General features: G+C 44.9%; 1 long non-coding RNA gene across 1 annotated transcript; it reads left to right on the forward strand.

Annotated features, from left to right (window-relative positions):
- The first annotated feature begins 3,180 nt into the window (after positions 1-3,180).
- LOC125406639 (uncharacterized) lies at positions 3,181-10,325 on the forward strand. Its single transcript, XR_007233979.3, has 3 exons — positions 3,181-3,388; positions 5,553-5,702; positions 9,208-10,325. It is a non-coding gene; the product is annotated as an uncharacterized LOC125406639 (long non-coding RNA).
- The last annotated feature ends 12,057 nt before the right edge of the window (positions 10,326-22,382 follow it).

Genomic DNA, 22,382 nt, shown 5'->3' on the forward strand with positions numbered 1-22,382 from the left:
GAACAGATGATTCCAAAGGCCCCTCCCCCCAACAATCTTTGTTTCAGGCATTTGGAGCATCTACAGATGCTGGGGAACACTGCAAGCCACGGGTGTCTGATAAGAAACGGCATGACTGCTGGGGACGGGTGGAGTTCGTTTTCAGTTTTTTTAATGGCTCACCCTCGGGCCCTGAAACGTCCTTTCTTAGGAAATACTAACACAAATGTTCAAACGTGGATGTTTGGAACTGTAAAATATCCAGATCAATGCAGAGGCCCATTAGTGGCATGGGGGGGTAAGATAAATAAATCTATGGCGCAACTACGATAATGACGGTAGAGCCACATAGACTAAAAAAAAAAAAATTCAGTAACTACCAGTTAAGGACTCGGTTCGGATTCCCAGAACCCACATAAAACCTGGATGCCAGGGCATGTGCCTGGAAACTTAGCACAGGAGAGATGGAGACAGGTGGATGGTGGGGACTCACTAGCCAGTTAGTCTAACCAAAACTGTGAGCTCCGGGCTCAGTTAGAGACCTATCTCAAAAACAAACAAACAAAAGAGGGGGGATAGAGAGCTGACTCAGCAGTTTAGACCACCTGGTGTTCTCGCGGAGGACTTGGGTTCTCTTCCTAGCTCCTGAATAGTGGCTTAACTCCATTTAACTGTCCTTAACTCCAGTTCCTGGCAACCTGATGCCCTCTTCTGGCCTACAAGGGTGCCAGGCACACATGTGGTGCACATAGATACATGCAAGCAAACACATATATAAATTAAAAAGAAATCTTAAGAAGGAAATTGAAGACATCCAGATGTCTACCCTGCTCTACACATACACACACAAACACACATACACACACACACACACACACACATGCACACACACATGCATCCAAAATACAACTTCATGTGAAAAAAGACTAGATTGTTCAGTAAAATAAACATTATGATTTATTAAATTTCCTAAAATGAAATTTAGATAAAGGTATTATGGAATGTAGTAGATAGATCATCTTTAATTACACATTTCTACTTATAGTTACAAACACAAAGAGCCGAGACGACTCTAGATCAAACTTTTAACAGGGTTGAATTTTCATAGCTCAGCAGGAGATTGGCTCCTGAGTACCCAACATGGGGCTGGTGTAACAGACAAGATAAAGCTTAATTAACTTAATTCTAATTGCTTGAAATTTCGCATAAAATCGGGCACTTGATTCAGGTTTTGGAAAACTTTCAACCACTTAGGTACATAGATTCAGCTTTTCAGCCAGAATGGCTTTTTGACTGTGCATTTTAATGATTCAAAACATAGATGAAGCATTTCCAACGAGAAGCATCAATGAGAAGTATCTAAGCATAAACTACACAGCAGATGCAGACTACAGACAGTAACAAACAACAGTAATCCCATGTCTTGTTAATTTGATTAGATATTGCAATGATGATCTTCATACATCAGTCTAAATAAAATGTGTGACATAAGTGAATGTCACCTATTTCCTCTTTCTGCTTTAAATGCCACATGTGGGCTGGCCTTGCATGGCTATTGGACATCTTGCATTGTTCAGAACATCTGGGTGGAGAAGGAGCTGGCCAGGCTTGGAGTTTTTGACTTTGTAGATTTCTGTATTGTTTAATTTTGTTACGGTACACATGGGTTGCTTTCATTGTTTACAAAGAACAAAAAAGGGTCTTAAACAAAGTTAATTTCTATGACTATGCTTGTATATATTGTATGCATGCGTATGTGTGGGTGTGCATGCATGCACCTCTATCTGAGGGAAAGCCTGCACATGTGTGTGCCTACAAGTGAAGTCAGAGGTATGTTGACCTCCTCAACTGCTTTGAGCCAGAGGCTCTCACTGAACCTAGAGCTTGCTGATTGGTTAGACTGGCTGCCTCACAAATCCTAGGGCTCCTCCCGTGTCAACCTGCACAGTGTTGGGATTGCAGGTGTGTTCCTCGTGTGCCCCGCGTGCCTGACTTTTTACACACGTGTGCCAAAGATCTAAACTCAGGCCATCAAGCTTGTAGAGCTGGCATCTGACTGAGCCATCTCCCAAGACCCTCTAAAATATGTCTGGATGTATCAAGGAAACTGTGAGACTCTCCCCCTGATTCATTTCTGTGATACTGTTGTCAGCGCCTGAAATAAATGCTTTCCCATTAGGTGACAATAAAACTTGCCCGGTGTCTCTCTGATTTACCAGCAGTTTCTAATCACCTGACCCCCTTTTATTTTTTTATTACTGCTATCATTAACAAGGTACCCCTGCTTGACAACCATCCCAGCTGGATTAGCAAGGAATTGTTTTTCAGGGAGTAGGAGGTAAGCCCAGGAGAGATGCGAAAAGGGAGAAAAAAAAAAGATAAATAATCCTTAAAGAAATCTCTCTTCTTTTTTTCCAATTTCCTCCTTAACCCGTATCAAGATTCCCCAAAGCTTTGGGGTCTGTAGTTTTAGGCTGAACTTCCTACCTTATTAATTGACAAGGCCAGGGTTTGAACCTTTCCCCCATAGACATGTCTGTGTTACACATAAAGATGTCTGTGTTACACATCAACATGCTATGGTTCTAACAATATCACTTTCAAAGGAGCACTAATCCGCTGAAGTCACCCAGTCAGGAAACATTTGCTTGGCCGTGTCTTGTGTCTGATCTGTGTGTGTAGAAAGAAGACAATTGGGAGGGAGGAAAGAAGGAAGGATGAAGACAGAGTAAATGCACTTTTCTCCAGGGTTGGGTGTGGGGGACTGTGCCACATATCCCAGGCTGGTCTCCGATTTGCTAAGGCTGAGGATGACCTTGAACTTCTGATCCTCCTGCCTCCACCTCCTGAGCACGAGGGTTACAAGCATGAACTACCGCGCCTGGTTTATGCAGAGCTGGGACAGGATCAGGGACTGTACAAGCTGGACAGGCATTCTACCCACAGAGCTCATCCCCAGCCTACAACTGTGAGTTTGCAAGTTTGGACTTCTCAAATACCAAACTAATCCTCCGGTTCATCTTTGCTGTGCCATCAGCTTTTGCATTATCTACCCTCTGTTTAAAAAGCAAGTTGCAACCTTTCTATACAAACTTAGAGAAGGTTAGGGGAGAAGTGGTTGGGTTTGAATGGATGTGGGGTGACTGGAGCTCTCCAACACATTAGGACATGGCTGTCTGCGTGTCCCCCAGACGGCGTGGGACGCATCATAACCCCATCTCCATGCATCAGATTTCTCTGCTTTTGTCTTCCTTACTAGGCTAAAGGGTCCAGCAAGTCAGTTAAGGCCAGCCAATAGCAGGCTCGGTGAAAATGCATTGATTACTCAGTGAAAGAGTGAGTGAGGAAACGACTGGACTGGTCATCGTCTACAGCCGTGATGAAGTTAGAGTTCATCTTAGAGAATGAGGTGAAAGCTCTGTTAATACTATCTACCTTACAGACTGTATGAAATGTCCACTACGGGCTATAAACCAGCTCAGCAAAGGTGAACTGAAACACATACATCCCTGCTTTGTGATGTTTACAATCTGGGAAGAGAAAGAGGGCAGAAGTTAAGCACTAGTAAACTAAATTAAAAACTTTAGTAAGCTCTGCCAACAATATGATGAGGTGTATGATGGAGAATAGAGGGGCTACTTTAGTTTAGCCTACTTCTCTCTCCTCTAAAGGACAGTTAAGGGGAAATACCAAAGAAGAAGGTCCAATTTCTTTCCTGTTCCTTGGTGTTGGGGCTGGAACTTTTGAACTTACCTGCCAGGCATACATTCTATGGCTGTGCCACATTACATCCATGGGGGTCACTACTAAACTACTAAATCCAACACAAGGTGACAAGGAAGGAGTGACACAGGAGAGAGAGAAAGAGAGAGAGACAGAGAGAGACAGAGAGCGAAAAAGAAGAGGAGGAGGAGGAGAGGAGAGGAGAAGGGGGGAGGGGAAGGGAGAGAGAAAGGGAGGAAGAGAGAGAGAGAGAGAAAGAGAGAGAGAGAGAGAGAGAGAGAGAGAGAGAGAGAGAGAGAGAGAGGAGCACCAGGAATGGGGCCAGCTGCCCATGCCATTCACTGCTAAAATGAACAAGAACTTGAACTTGAATTGACTCATATGGATTGGAGAGCATACTAATGTGTTTGCCTAGCTGCGGGTCATTGTCTGTGGGAACTCACATACTGAGACTGGAAAGAGGGGGATTTCTCTTGCTTGTAGGGCAGTGCCCTTAGGAGGGGATATGATTCGGGTGAGGAATCGGCCAGCAGCAGGCTGGTGGATTTCATTCACTTCCTGCAAAGCCCCCTCGATCCCTTCTGATCACTCTCGGTCTGAAATTCCCTATTTAAAAATACCCTCTCCACCCCCAGAAAGTTGCTACATGGGGAGGATGGGCTAGGGGTTAAAAAGCTGAGAATTCTCACATTTCAACCTACATTCCTTGATCTTTCTGAGTACTTTTGGCAATTGACTTTTAAAATTTATTTTATTGTTTTTTAGATTAAGTGTAGGTGTGTATGTGAATCCAGGTGTTCATAGAGACCAGCGACCTTGGATCTCTTGGAGCTGGAGTTACAGACAGCTGTGAGTTGCTTGAAGTGGATGCTAGGAACTGAACTCGGGTCCTCTAGAAGAGCAGCAAGTTCCCGTAACTGCTGAGCCTTCTCTCCAGTCCTGCCATCAAGTTTTATAAGCTAAACTCGAGTCCACAAAAGTTATAAATTACGAAGACAGTTCTGTTACCATATCACAACCATGTGACCTTGACCAGGAATTAAGTTTTCCTCCTTGATTGTTTATGAAATATAGGCTTCATGTAATACAATGTAAGAAATTCAGGAAAGAAGAAAATGTGACGTCACCACTGACAATATTTTGATATTCACTCATTCATCCATTGTTTTCTTCAGAGTCTAACTTTGTAGCTCAGGCTGGCCTTGAAGTTGTAGCAATCCTACTGCCTCAGCTTTCTGAGTGCTGGAACTGCAGGTGAATGGCACCATGCCCCTCTCCACTGATAATATTTAAAGAATCTTCTTGCTCAATATCTTGAAAAGAAAAGAAATGAGGTTGAATTCTACGTGACAATTAGTAAGCTGTTCTTAATTCGGTAGATGTAGTCACCTTTCTACGGCAATTTGTATCAAGTTTTTATATGGGTGGTCACAAATGCAGTTAGTCAATGCTCTATTGATGGTTATTTTGGTTGTGACTTTTCACTGTATAGTTAACTTTGTGGAATTTTTACATACCTGTAAAGGAATCCAGGGGACTTGCTCCATTCTTCAATATCTAACATGTAACAATGGTTCTTACTTGGTAATTAAAAGTAAGATTGTCTTCATAAACATGTGGCCACAAAACATGAGTAATGTTCCATGGGGTTCAAACATGAGATATAAATACAAAATACAAAAACTTATCGAATCAAATATGGAATTGTTCCTTAGCTTTATAAAAGAATTTGTGTCAAGTTTCACTTATTATCCAGGCTGTGTAGGAGGTGGGGAGACGTGTCTGTGGATTCTTAATGCCCCATGATTGACTAATGACTGACTGACTGATTGATTGATTTTAATTTTTAGTTTATTTACAGGAATTGAATCCCATGGACTTTCACATATGCAGTCCTCCACTGAGCTACGTCCCCAGTCCCACTAATGCTGTCATTTCTAAACTAACCTACTGACCAGGCATTCTTAGGACCCATGCCTGTGATTCCCGCACTCAGGAAGGTAAGGCAGGAAGATTGCTAATTCAAAGCTGGCCTGGGCCACATGGCAAGGTACCATCTCAAAGAAAACAAACAAAAGTGAAGGCGAAGAAACCACCTTGCTCTGTTGTGAGCACAGATTGCTAATGGAGGCCACTGCTCTCATCTAAGATGCTACCCTTTGGCCAACTAAGCAGACAGGTCAAGGTGTGGGGCCAAGTCAGAGCTCCGTACACCCAGAAGTCAGACGTGATAGGACAGGAGGATATTGCGGGTCAGAAGGCCGCACAGGCTAGGGCTGGGGAAAAGAAACCTCAATAGATTGCTGGGCAGTTAAACACAATGGAGCCAAAGCCTGGCTGTTTTTGTGCTGGGTCAACCTCTGTCTGCACGCGAGCGGGTGCACACCAATCCATTCTGCCCTCTGAGCTGACGTTCTCCTTGGTTACAAGCCGGTGATTTTCAAAAACTTTCCTGTTTCTTTTTTGGCTGTAGCAACCTGCTGTCTTAAATAGCTTCTTTATCTGGTGCGGTAATCACGGTGTGTGACTAACCGCTGTAGTTCATAAACACGCGTCTTACCGTTAGGGTCAGTAGTTCTTGGTCGTGTCTGAGCGGCAACTCCCCCAGCTGAGCTCAGCACTGAGCGAGTCACCGCTCCCTCAGCAACCGGCTGTTTGGCCCGGTTCGCTGTGGGAGGGGTCCAGTGGCATGTTACAAAAGAGGTCACATTTTTATTAAAATTGAAGTTTAATACCAAAACATACTTCAGGAGGTTGTCGCCCCACCATTTTGATTTTCCCTTCAACTTCTTTTTATATTCCAAATAATCAGCAGTGTGCACACATTTCTTCTATATTGAGGAAGGGGAGCACCTTTTCAAAATCTATAGGGGTTGGTGAGGTGGCTCAGCAGGTAAAGGCATTTATAGTACCCAAGCCTGCAACAGGAACTCTGACCCCGGAGGTGAAGGGAGGGAACTGGCTCCACAAAGCGGTCCTCTGACTTCTCTGTGGCACACATGCCCTCTTCCGTCACACCCATCCACGCAGTTAAGACATTCAGAACTTTACTTTCAAAGAAAATGCTATAGAGAATCTACAGGATCTAAGTTTGGGGAAAGGAGTTCTTAGACAACATTAAACGCATGATCCACGTGCACCAAAGGACAAACACTAAAATAAGCTTCATCAAAAAATAATAATCATCATAATTTTTAAATGTCCTAGAAAGTCATTGTTAAAAAAAGCAGAAGAGATGCTATGCTGTATAAGAAAAAAAAACCTCTGCAAACCACACGTTCTGACAAGGACTTGTATTTATTGTGTGTGTGTATTTCTCAAAATTCAATATTGAAAGCAATAAACTTTCAATAAAATGGAAGGAGGAAAAAATACAAAAACAAAAACTAAGTCAATGAAAATCTAGCCAGCATCTTTCCCCCAACGAGGAAATGCAATAATAACAATTAGAACAGTTGAAGGGAAAAGTAGGGATGTCCAGCAGTAGGAAGGCTGGGGCAGGAGGACTGAGACTTCCAAGGCAGCCTAGGCTACCCAGCAAGATCCTACCCACCAAAAGGAATGATGGCAAAATGTGGAGAGCTGGATCACTGCTGCATTGTGGGTGATGTATTAAGTTCTCAACCTGTGAGCCCGTGGGGTAGAACAGCCCTTTCACAGGAGAAACCTAAGACCATCGGAAAACACAGATATTTACGTTATGATTCATAACAGTAGCAAAATTACAGTTATGAAGTAGCAACAAAAATAATTTTCTGGGGGCTGGAGAAATGGCTCAGAGGTTAAGAGCATTGCCTGCTCTTCCAAAGGTCCTGAGTTCAATTCCCAGCAACCACATGGTGGCTTACAACCATCTGTAATGAGATCTGGTGCCCTTTTCTGGCCTTCAGGCATACACACAGACAGAATATTGTATACATAATAAATAAATAAATAAATAAATAAATAAATAAATAAATAAATAAAATAATTTTCTGGTTGGGGGAGCCACCATAACTTAAAGAGCTATATTGAAGGATCACAGCATTAGGAAGGTTGAAAACCACCGCATTAAATGGTCCAGACTCTCTGATGCTAGTTTGGACTCTTTTAAAAAAAACTAGGTATATATTCTTATCCATGACAGGGCTCTGTAGTAGGATTTCTTGTCTTGAATCCCAGAGTAAAGGAAGCTCACATCTGCACAAACATCTGCCCACCAGTGTTCATAGCAGCAGGCATCCTATTGACGGGACAGCTGATCTCAAAGTCAAACACTTTATGATTCTATCGATATTGCTATAAACAGCCTCGCTGTGGCAATGTGACAGAGACGGAGAAGATGAACAGTTGCTATTGGTTAGGACTGGGGTAGTGGTGGGGCTAGAAAGGATAGGCAGGAAAGAGCTTGGGAGAGGGATGGTGATGTGTCTTTATGTCAGCACTAGCAAACCTCTCAGGGTTAGACAAGCAAACAGTGATTGTATCAATGTTAATTTCCTGGATTCCATGTGGACACAGGAATGCCAGATTACAACCACTGAGGGGAGACGGGGTGCTAGGACCTGGTCTACTATCTTGGCAACTTCCTGTGAATGACTAAGGCTCTTAAAACAAACGGCCTTTTGAAAAAGCAAATTCCTGCTAGGTAGGCAACTATAGAAGATGCAAGAAAAAATTAAAAAAATTTAAAATTTAGAATCGTTTGGCATTTGTTTTAGGATATTGGGATTTAATAGCTTAATTTCTGGTTTTGATCCTTCCCCCAGATATACCTCACATAACATAAACCACTATTTTTATTTATTTATTTATTTATTTATTTATTTATTTATTTATTTATTTTGATTTTTCAAGGCAGGGTAGCTTTGGAACCTGTCCTGGAACTAGCTCTTGTAGACCAGGCTGGCCTCAAACTCACAGAGATCCTCCTGCCTCTGCCTCCCAAGGGCTGGGACTAAAGGCGTGCGTCACCACCGCCCGGCTAAACCACTATTTTTAAAAAAAATTGTATCATGCTTTTTTTTAAAAAAAAAATTGTATCAAATGTATCATGCTTATTTATTGTGTGTGCATGCTTGTGTGGAATTCAGAGAACAACTTGTAGGGATGGGTTCTGTCCTTTTATGTGAGTGCCTGGGATTGAACTCAGAGCCTCAGCCTTGGTCGCAAGCCCTGTTACTCCTGCTTTGCGTCCTTCGCCACTATATTATTCCAGAACATTTTCACCACACGCCTGCAAGCTCTGAACCCGCTGCCAGGCGCTGCGCACTCTCCCTCCTTCTAGCCCTTGCCAACCACAAATCCACATACTATCTCTCCAACTGTGCTTTTAAACCGGCTGCATCCAGGCAACAAGTGGTCGTTTGTTTCTGTCTCCCTGAGCACACCGGTTTTTAAGGCTCATCGGCTCTGTAACCCACAAGAGCATGCCATTCCTTTTTATGAATAAATAATATTCCACGTATGGCTATGTTTAATATTTTTGTTTTTCATAACATTTTTCTCCCCCTTCTTCTTTTACAGTCTCTTTTACAACTAGTTAGTTTATTCAACTCTCTTCAGCCAAGTCTTGTGACCCACAGCCTCTTTACCATTGACCTCAAGGCTGGCACATGTTGACATCTGGACCTTTTAGGTCCAGGTCTCCTACTACTCCACATCTGCTGCTGAAGTAAAGGTGCTTCTTTAGATGGGTCCTGACTTGGGATTCACAGGATCTGTATCCACGCAGCTCATCCAGGACTCATAAGCCAGGTGGAATGAATGGTCTGGAGACACTAGCGCCATATCTACCCAAGCATCAGAGCAAAACCAGTGGCTTCTTACTCACAGGCTTGGCCATCCTTAGATAGCAGGTACTAACTGTCGTCCCCAAAGCCACTTTTCTGAAGCTTGTCTTTTGAGACATGAACTCCACCTTGCGTGTCTCTCTCCTCCATGTTTGTGCCCAAGCCCAGCATATTACAGCAGAGGGAACAGAACCTGTTTCTGACAACCATGCCTCTCTCTCTCCCCGCTGGCACAGGTGGACCATGCTGGCTGCCTGCGACCTGCTGACTCATCACATTTGCCTCCCACTCAAGTCACTGAGCGACACTGTCAGGCCCGCTTGTCCTTCTCACAAGTGGAAACATAGTCAGAAGAGGAGGCTCAGAGAGTTTCGGAATCCATTCTGAGGTCATGCCACTGTGTGTAACAGTTTCTGTGAGACTGAAACATCCTATCCTACAGGGAAGCTCCTTGAACAGGAAGGTAAACAATTCAAAACAGCTTCAGGAAGTCCCTGAGACGGACCAGATTCACAAGGTTTCCGTGCCAGAGTAGTGGAATGTCCCTCTGAGACAAACTGAGCTGCAGAGAAGACTGAGGCCAGCCCAGCTGCCTGTAGGAAGCAGAAATCAGCAGAGCTGCCTGGAAGAAGTTTAGCCCAGAGTAACCTGGAAAAGACATTCTTCAACCTGCTGAGCTGCCTGAGCTGCCTGCAGGCTGTGCAGTGCGCTCCAGGGGCCCAGCTTTGTGAGCAGTCGCCAGGCTGGGGCGGGCTTTGGTGATGCAGTTGTCTGTGAGTCATTTCTGCTCCTGTAGTAACTTTTAACCCATACTTCTATAAGTAGTCCCAATAAAACTCATTGTTTGACCAAGTTGGACCTTGTTAGTATCTACACTTTGGTCAGTCTTGGGATCCCTATCTGGGGTGAATAGATGCGTGTTGCGTCTCCCCAGGAAAAGTTTGTCGCACAACAGTTACCCTAACTGACAGGAACAGGATTTATCAGTCAAGTCCTCCAAACATAGATCAAGTCAGCCTTCTTGTGCGCACATCCTGCCTCCCTCCTTATTATCTGTTTCACTTTGAGTTTGGTTTCCTTGTCTGTAAAATGGGCTAATAATAAAAGCTGCCTCTTAAGGCTATTTGTAAAAACTGCAAAAGCCCTCTATAACTGAGAGCTAACCCATCTGACCTATAAGGGGCCTGGGGGACTATCCTCATGATTTTAATAGTATGCTGCTTTTTAAGAATGGGAAAGTGCCGTGGTTTGAATGTGAAATGTCCCCATAGCCTTATACGTTGAGTACTTGGTGCAAACTCAGCTGGTGGCTCCGTTTGGAAAGACTATGGAATCTTTTAGGAGGTAAGGACTTGCTGGGTCTCTTAGGAGGTAGAGGTCGCTGGGAGAGGGCCTTGAGCTTCTGGATCCTGGCTCCAGTTTCTGTTCACTCTGATTCCTGAGCGGGGATGCAATGTGACCAGCAACCTCTGGCTCCTGCCTTCCCACCGGATAGGCTGTATCTCCTCGAATGGTAAGCCAAAATGAACCTTTCCTCTATTACGCTGCTTCTTGCCAGGCATTTTGCCTCAACTACAAGAAAATAAGTTAAGGCAACGCCCTGCATCTACCTTGGGATTCTACCAGTGAGGTTATCACCTGGTGAGGTCCTCTGGTCATGACCCTTCAGAAGTGTGAACCAGATAAGCACCTTTTCATGAATGCACTCCATTGTCCTTGGTAGCAAAACATGAGTAAGGGCTCAGCAAGCCATCCTCAGCGATAGGAAGCCAGTCCGTGCCGCCTGTTTATGTCACGCATGGTCTCTGGTGGAAATAAGAGCAGCCACACACTTTCTGTGGACGAATCTTTCATCATGTAAAATTCCCCGGTCAAGACTCCGGTAACACATGGAGTGACAAAATGTGCCGTGTTCATACCTTAAAATAGCCTGGGGTAAAGAGAGATGAAGGGCTGGGCTATGACTCAGCGTGAATGAGGCTGTGATTTGTATACAAAGCGGGGGAACCACTCAAAAGACTGCATACAGTGTGGTTGCATTCACTACAAAGTCAAGCATGGAGATGCAGTGGTAAAGGATGGTCCAGACCACAGTCCAGCTCTCTGCCGTTGGAGCCGCCCTGCCCAAACTAGATCATTCTTCTCTGTCAGAAGACCAACAGGTCACCTCCCTGCAGATAATTATGCCCCTGGGCTGATTCTGAACACCCGGACTGTGTCCTGATATGCTCTATGGGATGGAGAGGGAAGATGGGCACAGGTTTGGGTCCTGGCTTGATAAAGATCCAGACAGTACTGTAGACTCAAAATGACTAAGGAATGGCTGCTGTTCATGCTGTCTGAATGGATGAACATGCAATTAGGATGCAAGCTATTCGATTGAATTTAGTCGAACTTTCTCCCCCAGCACCTCTTAAGTTATCCCAAGGACTGTGGATCATTGTCCCAGAGGGTTCCAATGACAAGAACAGGGAAGCAGCCAGTCAGCCTTTATTGCATGGTCCTTTTACAGAATTTGGAGATGCCCAGACTTCTCGTGTGTGTGTGTGTGTGTGTGTGTGTGTGTGTGTGTGTGTGTGTGTGAATTTGTACACATGAATGCAGTGCTCTCAGAGGAGGGTGTCAGATTCCCTTGGGGCTGGAGTTACAGGTGGGTGATCTGCCTGATGTGAATTCCAGGAACTGACCTTGCATCTTGTACTATAGAGAGCAGATACACCATAACCACTGAACAATAGTTCCCACTACTTGTTTAATTTTCTTATAGTCCAAGCAAAAAAAAAACTTTTAAATGTCTTTCAAGCATTTCAGAAGCCAGGTCTTCACCCTATGCAGTCTTGGGCTTCATAATCTATCATAACTTTTTCTTGCACCCGAAATAGTTCTGCAAACGCCTTTAAAAGAAGACACACAAGTATCAGATCTGTGCAGAAGGCAACAATACTTTAAGAATGCCACGGCAAATTGAGCTGCGCTCTGAAAGCGGATTAAAGTTGTTTGAAAGGCTTCAAAGAGAAGGAACACTTTCATCCCAAGGCCCCCATCAAATCCATAGTCCTTCATTTCAGAAAAATTCCCAAGTCATTTAAAAGGCCAAAATATCGTTTTACAGTTTGGAAGTAGTAACAGAGACCCTTTCAGATGTTTGCCGAGCATTCTTCCTCCCTTGAAGGACTCCATACAGCTGAGCTTCCTTTGCAGAGACCGGCCCTAGCCAACAGATGACCCTCCTGTCACAGGGGTGGGGACAGCCTTCCCTAGGGCTCTGCCTTGAGTTTATGCCTAATGACTACCTGGAGAATTCCTGCAAACTGCAGAGTCAGGCATTTTCCCTGTTATTTCTGGGCGAGATTCGCATGTCTGTCACTGTGTGGAAGAACGCCCAGTCCCTTCAGAAGGCAACTCGAAAGGAGAGAAATCTTCCAAGAGAGAAGAAAAACAAGGCAGGCTGTAAGTGGGACCAACACTTCGCGGCTTTGCTCACCGCCTTCATCAGCTCAGAGGCAAACTCCCTTCCTCATCCTTTGCTGCCATGGAAACACTTGGCTGTAACTAACAAGCCCAATGGTCACAGTGAAGAAACTCATGGAGCTACCCACGCACCCTGTGCCTAAGGTTACATATGCAGCACCACTTTAGAAAGCGTTGAGGCAAATACCTTGCTATGAACTCTGTATTACATATGAGAAAGTCAAGGTGTACCTGGGCTAACTTCCTATATGGCAATGGCCTGTTGTCACAGAAACACAGTACTTGATCAGGATCCAAACACAAATTCATAAAGAAAATCTCTGTGTGTATGATGTACAGGTTGTATGTGTGTGCATGTATGTGTTCACATGTTTGAGAGTGTTACAGCAAACCCATGGAGCTCAGAGGACAGCCTCAAAGGTCGGGCTTCACCTTCTACGCTGTTTAAGGCAGAGTCTTTTATTACCTGCTCTTGCATACGCCAGGTTGTCTGGCCCACAAGTTACCGGGGCTGCCCCTGTCTCTGATCCTCACTTCACTGTCGGGCACCAGGATTGCAGGTGTGTGCCACTGTGTCCAGCTTTGCATAGGTTCTAGAGACTCAAACTCAAGCCCACATACTCACGTGCCAAGTGCTTTACTCATTGAGCCAGCTCCCCGGCCTGTTCATTGTTTTTTGAGGGACATGATCTTCCCCTGGAGACTGGGTTGACCAACATAACTCTATGCCGTACATTGACAGTTAGCTAGGTTAACTGTAACTCTGCATCCTTCTGTTTCAGCTTCTTGGATGCTGTGTTTGTAGGCGTGTATCACGGTGCCTAGCTTCCAGATCTTTCCGTTTCTGAAATTGTTCTTAGCCAGAACGATGCACAGCTGAAATATATATCAAAGCATCATGGGGAAGACCAGAGTGGCCAGTTAAGCTAGGCTTCCTTTGTGACATTGCATTGTAATTAGCCCACTTCCTGGGTCCCACCTAAGAGGTTTACTCATTTCACCTTCCCAGTAGACCAACATGACATATACTCCTCTGACCCTGGGAAAACGTTCTACTCCATTGGCCTCTTAGTGCCTGCTTCCTTCCTCCTGCCTCTGCAGTTCGTGGTAAGTGCCTGCTGACTACATTTTGCCTTCTACCCCCCCACGCCCCCGCTTTGCCTAACCCAAAAGCCACACAGGCAAAGAAGATAGGAGGAGATTTCAATTGTCTTCTGTGTTTGCTGAAGGGGAAGATACAGGAGGGCCTGCCTGGCCGGCTTAGCACACAACGCCAGAACACTGACCTCAGGCCACAGCCCCATCACTGATTCCCAGTAATCCTGCTCCAGAGGTGATAGAGTAGCCTTCCTTTTAGAAAGGAGATAAAAACAGTGAAGAAACAGCACTTGCTTTAGTGCTCTGAAAAGCTGGCGTCCTTCCAGAACAGACTTATGTACTTGGAAGAAAAAAAGAGAGAGAGAGAGAGATGGGATTTGGGCCAAGAATGGTTCTACAAACGAGAGAAATATAGAGCAGGCAGCTGGAGCAAAGCGGCCAAGTGGTACCACCAGCTGCAGGCCCATTAATTAACGTTCCCTGGTATGTGGCTGTTCCCGTGACCTTGATTCTTGTTGAATTCACAGAGATAATTTTAACAGAGCCTCTACTTTTCTCACTGGAGTATATTTATCCAAGGAGTACCTTACATATTTCCCCTCATCTCTCCAAGCAGTAAATTTATTCTAATTGCAAAGAGATACAGTAAAAGCCTGATTGAATGCTTGGCAGTTTATAGAGATTTATTTCTGGGGCTTAAGGGTTTTTTTTAGAGTATGTGACTGGAAGAAGGGTTGAGGGGAGCTGGGGGAAAGGAGCCCAAGAGAAAATGTAGGTTTAATGGATCTATAAAATGACCCCATTGTAGATAAATGTTACTCCGCCGGAGTTTAAACGCTTGACTGAAGCCAGCGTCCGTGACAGCCAGTCTGATGTGAGGTGTCTAGAGCCTCGCATGCTTCTCTTCAGGTTTCCGTGTGAAAGTTGTTGTTCTCCAGGTAGAGAGGTAGGGGATGGGGGTGTTTTCCTGGGTGGGGAGTGGGTAGAAAGTATATTTAACTGCACGTCTCCAAGTATTAACTTACAGGTTTGAAAAGAGGCTAACGGGAGCCACCCATACCTGCCCTGCAGCCCACTGCCATCTCGGAATCCTGAAGCTCTGGAGTTTTGACAGCTTGCTCTCTATCCCTGAGCTTCCAGCCAGCGATGGGGGGGGATCTCTCAAAGCACAGTCACCTCAGGCTCTTCCAGCTAATAATGAGATAGACGGATGCTTCAACCCTAACAGGGCCTTCAGCTTAAAATAGGCTTTGCATGCACACACTACTGAACTTTTCCCCGAAAACCCTCCAGGCTTTTGATCCCAGGAGAGACATTCATCTTTTTTGCAGCTGCTCCGCAAGTTCCGCTGGGGCTGAATTTCAGGACGCCCAACTGTTAAACTGGTTATATTGTAAATCTAGCCACGGCGCTGAAATGGAGACATCTGTCCCGGAGGAAGAGGTGAGATGGAAAGGGTCTCGAGGAGACCCGATTGGGCAGCAAGACCAGAGTGAAGACACTGACCTCCGTGGCCATAAGCCATTCGAGGCGGGGGTCAGTCTTTCTTGGTTTTTTTAGCACTTGGTTTGAGGGGACCTTGAGGAAAACTGATGAATCTCTTCAGACAGAAGAGTGAAGCTTAGCCGGTCGGGACACAGTGAGGAATGACATGAGAAGGTGTCGTGGGCCAACATTCCTTCTGTACCCAGAGAGAAGAAACGTTATCATGACTTTAGTGGGAATCATTTCTAGATTATTTAGCACCTGAGTAGACATCATCTATTAACACATAGAATGAAGAGAAACCACACCCTCTTTGAAGCTTTATGTTAATGAACTAACACCCTGCTATTTTGTGTCTGCTTCTTTGGCTCCACCTTGTCCTATGTATGAGGCTCTCCCTCTGGCATGCGGCTGTAGCCCATGTTCGTTGTAACACTGGCGTTTGGGTCACACAGTGCCGGCGGGCATTCTGTTTGTTTCCAGCTTAGGGGTCTTGCTAACAGAGGCTCAGAAGAGCATTCTTGGGCATCTGTGTGGATGCATGTGAGATTTTTCTCAGTCTGAGCAAAGGGTCAAGACTGTCCCTAAGTTTAGGACAAAGTCAGCAAGATTTTTCACTTATTCATTCATTAAACAAACACAAACTAAGAAACCACTGCTAAGAACCAGAGGTGGGTGGTACCATAGCTATTCTTATGAGTCAAATTAGCAAAGCCATAGAGCCCAGATATATGATCAAACATTGTTCTAGCTACTCCCATGAAGGCATTTAAGGTGAAAATATCATTTAACTTAACAGACTTTGATTGATGTGGATCACCCTCGATGACATGATGGGCCTCATCCAATCAGCTGAAGTTTCTGACAGCCAACAACTGACTCCTTCCTCCCACAAGACACAGGGAATTCTACCAGCAGGTGCCTTCAGACTCGAACTGTGTCTCTAGCCTGAGGTCTACCATGCAGATTTGGACTTACTAAACTGTATAAACTTGTGGGTCAATTCCTTAATCAATCTCTCCTACCTCTCGATCAGAGGCAAACATGTGGTATACTCATATATGATTGGCTGGTAATACAGAAATGCAAAGCGTCTCATTTAAGCAGTGGGATACTTTTAAAGAAAATAGTTTTAACCTTCACACATTTTTGGCTGATGATAGCTTGCTGTGATAGGATGTGGATGGTGACCGAACGATCATATGGGAGATGTGCTCCTCTGTCCCTGCATCATGTGTGAACACTGAGGGGTGAGAGCTTTAAGAAGTAGGGCCTAGTGTAAAGTCCCTAGGCCATTCTGTGGTGCATCTTCAAAACGGGTTGTGGAACCCTAGAGGCTCTGGACTTGAATTTTAGGGACATGACGTCACCCTGTGTCAAGTGGTACCATGGTCTACTACGGGCATCCTCAACAGGGAGGAGCTGATGAAGTCATGCTCTTGAAACTGCAGACCTGTGAGCTAAGCAAACCTTTTTGCTTTCTGAAGTTATCTTTCCTCAGATACTTTATCAAAGCAATGCAGAATGGGCTAATTCATGGATACAGAAAATGCTCTGGCTAGTCGTGGTCAGTGAGCATTCCTGTACAGCGCTGCAGCTGCTCCCAGCCAGTGAGCGGAGCTCTTTCTACACAGTGCAGAACATACCCTGTGATCTACACTGCTCTACCCTGGCTTCCTTGTCTGATGCCATGTTTGTCTTTGGTCAGGCAGTTTTGACCCAAGACTACTGTGTGTGATGATGACAGAACTACCGCAAAGAAATAAGAGAAAATGTGTGTGTGTGTGTGCATGAGTGTGTGTGTGTGCATGAGAGTACATGTATGTGTATGCATGTGGGTGTGCAGTGCATGTCCACGTGCAGGGGTGTGTGTGCATGCATGCATGCATGCATGTGTGTATGTTAAAATAGCTGAAAGTTAGAATCAGGCAATCCAGGGGCTACATGAAGAAGAAGGGGGTCTAGCTCAAGAGACAGCTAGGGGGACAGGAGAATCATGACATGGAGAAGTTCATTCACATCAAGAGAAACTCAGGATTGACCATCAGTTGTATAAACAGGAGCTGGGACAAACTGCAGAGAACTGAAGAGTCATTATGATTGACCAATCCTGGGGCTTGTCTCCATGGCAACTACACCAGCCAGCTCATGCGACTGCTAATAAACACAGTGGTGCATTGATCAGGCCTCTCTTCTGTTCCTGTGGCTTTAGTATGTTGCTCCAGCTTCTTCAACACATTTTCCTCTCAACAGGTCAGCCTCTGATGCAAGGCTCTGCAGCCTAGAGGCCACAGCATAACTGGGGTTTAGGTCTGGCCTTGAGTTACGGTAGCAAGTAAAGCATTGTCAGTGTGCTGTTTAGGGCCTCTATCCTGCCTTGGGTACTGTTATGGATTAGTTAGGGTTCTCTGAAGGAACAGTGCTGATTTATTAGAGAGGCGTTCAAGCTGTGATCTGTGTAGTCCAGCAATGGCTGTCTCCTGACTGAAAGGCCAAAGATCCAGTAGTTGTGGAGCTGACGAGACTGAATGTCTCAGCAGTTCTACTCTGGCACTGGAATCCTAGGGAAACCCTAGAGAGCTGCCAGTCTTCCATTTATGTTGGAATCCCGAAGATAAAGGTTCTTACACTAGTGAGGGAATGGCTCGGGAACAGGCTAGATGAACCTGCTGGGCAGAGCAAGAGCAGGTAGGCAAAAAGCAAGAACTTCCTTCCTCCATGTCCTTTTATGTAGGAAGAGTTCGTCGAGGTCACCCAGCTAGCTTAGCCCCGAAATAACCACACAGAAACTGTATTAATTAAATCACTGCTTGGCCCATTCATTAGCTCTAGTTTCTTATGAGCTAACTCTTATATTAATTTAGCCCATTTCTATTAATCTGTGTATCGTCACGTGGCAGTGGCTTACTGGGTAAAATTCCCAGAGTCTGTCTCTGGCAGTTTCATGGTGTTCCTCTGACTCTGCCCCTCTTCCTCCCAGCATTCAGTTCCATCTTCCCTGCCTACCTAAGCTCTGCCCTATCAACAGACCAAGGCAGTTTCTTTATTAACCAATGAAAGAAACACATAGACAAAGGATGTCCTACAACACTTTCCTGTGGGCTGCTACCAGAAGGTGTGGCCCAGATTTAGGGTGTGTCTTCTCACCTTAAATGGTCTAGTCAAGCAAACTCTTCATGAGCATGCTCAGATGCTTGGTTTTTAGTTGATTCCGGATGTGGTCAAGTTGATAGCCAAGATCTGCCATCACATACCCCATGTGTCCTCTCTGTCTCTCTGCTAGATTTCTCCTGGGCTGCAGGCAGACACAATCACAGCCAGCACAGGTAAGAAGTCATCAAATGAATGACAAACAAATGGATGAACCCAGTCTTTCCTATTTCCCAGGGGGACAGTGGGACGTGGCTCTGGCATCTCAGAGTCTCAGGAGAGGTTGAGTCACAGCTTCCCAAGGTGGTAATTGGCACACAGGGCATTATTCACACTTCTCTTTTCCTCTGCCTCATTTTCCCCACTCTCATGGATGCTTCTTGACACCCCCCCCCCAGACGAACTTGTAGCATGAATAATAGAACTTTCTGCACTGATGTCACCTCAAGGTCACAATTGGAGGTCATAGTTCTGTGTTGACTCTCCAGTGTCCCTAAGGCATAATGAGTATTTTCATGGAAATCTTGCCTTCCCAGATCAAGGTCACATGTGCATTCTCTGACTCGTATAGTTGTTGTTCCTTGAGTTGGGTTGAGGAGGATTAGTGCTACATAGAATATGATTGACAGCTATAGAACACCAGGCTTCTCTATGCCCTCTGTTGTGCTGGACAATGAGGTACATAAAAAAGCAATCCATCTCCTAACCTTGAGAAATAAATGTACAGATAATACTTATGAAATGATAGCTTCATTGTGTACAAATTCATGGATGTTATAGTAGCAGAAGAACCACAGAATGAAGCATCGAAGGGTGGATATGAGGAAGAGAGAGACAGAGACAGAGACACAGCGAGACAGAGAGACACACAGAGAGGATAGGCAAAACAGAGAAATGAGAAAATGCCTACCTCTCCCTTGCTGCCTGGAAGCTCAGCATCCTTCCTTTGTGTTTGGATTTCTATCAAAAAAAGGAAGAACAGGGAGGGACCAAGAGAGAACTTCAGACACTGAGGGTTCAAACTTCCTATTCTTATTTTCCCCACTCATGAGGAAATTGGTCACATGTTGTGAGCTGAGGAAAACCGTGTTTTAGAGCAGAGGGAGGACAAGTTCGGAGGTTGGCAAATGGAGGCTGGGAGCAGAGAGCCAGTGAGAGGAAGGTGGTTGTGTTTGCAGACAACAGCTGCACCTGCAGTAACCAGAATACTGAGAAGCAATAAGCAGCCACAGCTTGGGGGAATTTGTATGAATCTTCTGTTCCCCCAAACCAGGTGACCCTTGTCTCCTAAATACCTGTAAAGACTTGTCTTCCTGTGGAAGAGACCCGAGAGTAAGGATGATAGTCAGAATGTTTAACTACTGTACGAATCAGAAACAACACAGTCCAGAGACACTGAGGTTGGCCAGGCTAAGTGTCCATACACCAGATCCCAAGCTAAGATATCTTAGCCTCTACCAAACCCAGCCCTTTGTTTTGCAGAAGAGACCTCAAGTCTCTGAAGTTCTCACTCCAGCTGTCCCCTTACTTCAAGGCCATGTGTAAGGCAAACACAGCACACAACCTGGTCTGTCCAAGGTGTCACACCCAAGACTGTCCCTGGGGAAGGTGTTTCATTCTAGCTTGCCTCAGATCCAGTGAGCTTCCAAGCAAACCAGCTCTTGTGTCCCCAACGCAGGTCTCCCGTCTTCCTCAGGAGTTAACTTTGAAAATGCTTTATCCATTGGCCAATAAATGTCTGCTGTGTGCTTACAAGATTATAACATACTATACTATATACTATAACATATATAACATATATATATATGTATCATGAATGCAAAATGGTTTTTTATCTTTTTTATCTTTGTAGAATCAAATTTCCCATTTTTATTGATTAAATGTATTCTTTTATTGATTGCATATAGAGAGATCATGTTTTAGCATTCCTCACCCTCTCTTACCTCCCTCTCACCTATAGTCTCCTCATTTCTGGGGTTCATTTCCCACGTTCATGTCAAGGACAATAAATGCAGAGACTCATGGCTACTTAAGGAACTTAGAGTAAGTGATAGTTGAGTGCCTTAATAGGCTGTTTATACCACCCACCATAAAGCTCGAGGAATGTCACCAAAGAGGGAGCAGAAATAATATAGCCTGTGGAAGTTGGAGAACACCTAAGAATTGCTGTCTTCAAGCCATCACACGGCTGTTACAAACATCATCCCACCATAGCTGGGATTGTCTGCATTGGTCACTGGGTCTGTCAACAGGCAGTCATGGGTTGGGAAGAGGGACTCTGCCTCTCTGTGCTGAACTGTTGGCTACCGATAGATTCTGAGGGAGGGGCAGTCATTGCCTTCCGTAATATACCCACCTGTGGTCAACACAGATGACCCTGTTTAAATTTCATGGGAATAGCTGGGCAGTGGTGGCACACACCTTTAATCTCAGCACTCAGGAGGCAAAGGCAGGCAGATCTCTGAGTTCAAGGCTAGCCTGGTCTATAAAGGGAGTTCCAGGACATTCAGGGCTGTTACACAGAGAAACCCCGTCTTGAAAAAAAATCCATGGAAATAATTTTTCTTAAAGTTTCTCAGATGGGGCTGGAGAGATGGCTCAGTGGTTAAGAACACTGATTGCTCTTCCCAAGGACCCAGGTTCAATTCCCAGCACCCACATGGCAGCTCACAACTGTCAGAAAATTCGGTTTCAGAGTATCTGCCCCCTTCACACCAATGCACATAAAATAAAGTCAAATAAACCATAATTTTTTTTAAAAAAATTCTCTCAGATACCCAGCTTCTTAGAGGGATAAGAGGCGTTCAGCCACCTGATATGGAGCAATAACTGTGATGCCCTTAGGTGTCCAGAGTTGCATGTATGCTACACTGACTGGCTCAGTGTGTGCCTGTCCTACGACAGCAGGCACCATTCGTGATGGGGATTGGAGACTGCAATTACTCCCACGAAGAAGGAATTCCAAGTAAGTGTGGGTCATAAACTTGTGTCAATTAAGTAAAAACAAACAAAGAAAAACGACCAGCCTTAAATCCCAGCACTCAGAAGGCAGAGGCAGGCAAGACTCTGAGTTCAAGCGTAGCCTGGTCTACAGAGTGAATTTTAGAACATCCAGGGGCTGCATAGAGGCACCTGTCTGAAAAGACTCAGTGTTGCTGGCACCCTCCCCAGTCCTCCCTTTCTACAAAATGCTCCCTCGAGGCTCACGATCTCTTTAACACAATAATATGGGCACTGTGCTTACTTCTTGTTTAATATGCACATACCAGTCCTCAGAACAAAATGATTTCATATTAAACTCAAATTTTATTTTGATAAAATATACAAACATAAGACTTACTCTCTGTGCCGTTTTTAATATTTGTGCCACAAGATACCAAGGGCAAAACTGTCACCAAGAAAGGCTGCATCCGATATTTTGCCTGCTTAAAATCTCCGTGCCGAGCATTACAAAGTGTGAATGCCCGGCTGACATGAGAAAGGGTACAAATTTAGTATTTCAGTCAACCTAGCCCTCATTCCCAATGAAGGCTCGCTTGTCTATACTGCACTTTGGCACACTCGTGTGTAAGAATATCTGCACTGAACTTTAGCGGCCCTTGAGGATCTCAGTCCGTGGTTTGGTTTGGTGCCCAACCCTGTTCTTTCTGCTCAGAGCCCAGTCTGCCTTTCCCAATCTAAACAGACCTCAACCTCCACCACATT

This window comes from Myodes glareolus, chromosome 10, assembly GCF_982192425.1.
Source record: "Myodes glareolus chromosome 10, mMyoGla1.1, whole genome shotgun sequence".
NCBI classification, from domain to species: domain Eukaryota; kingdom Metazoa; phylum Chordata; class Mammalia; order Rodentia; family Cricetidae; genus Myodes; species Myodes glareolus.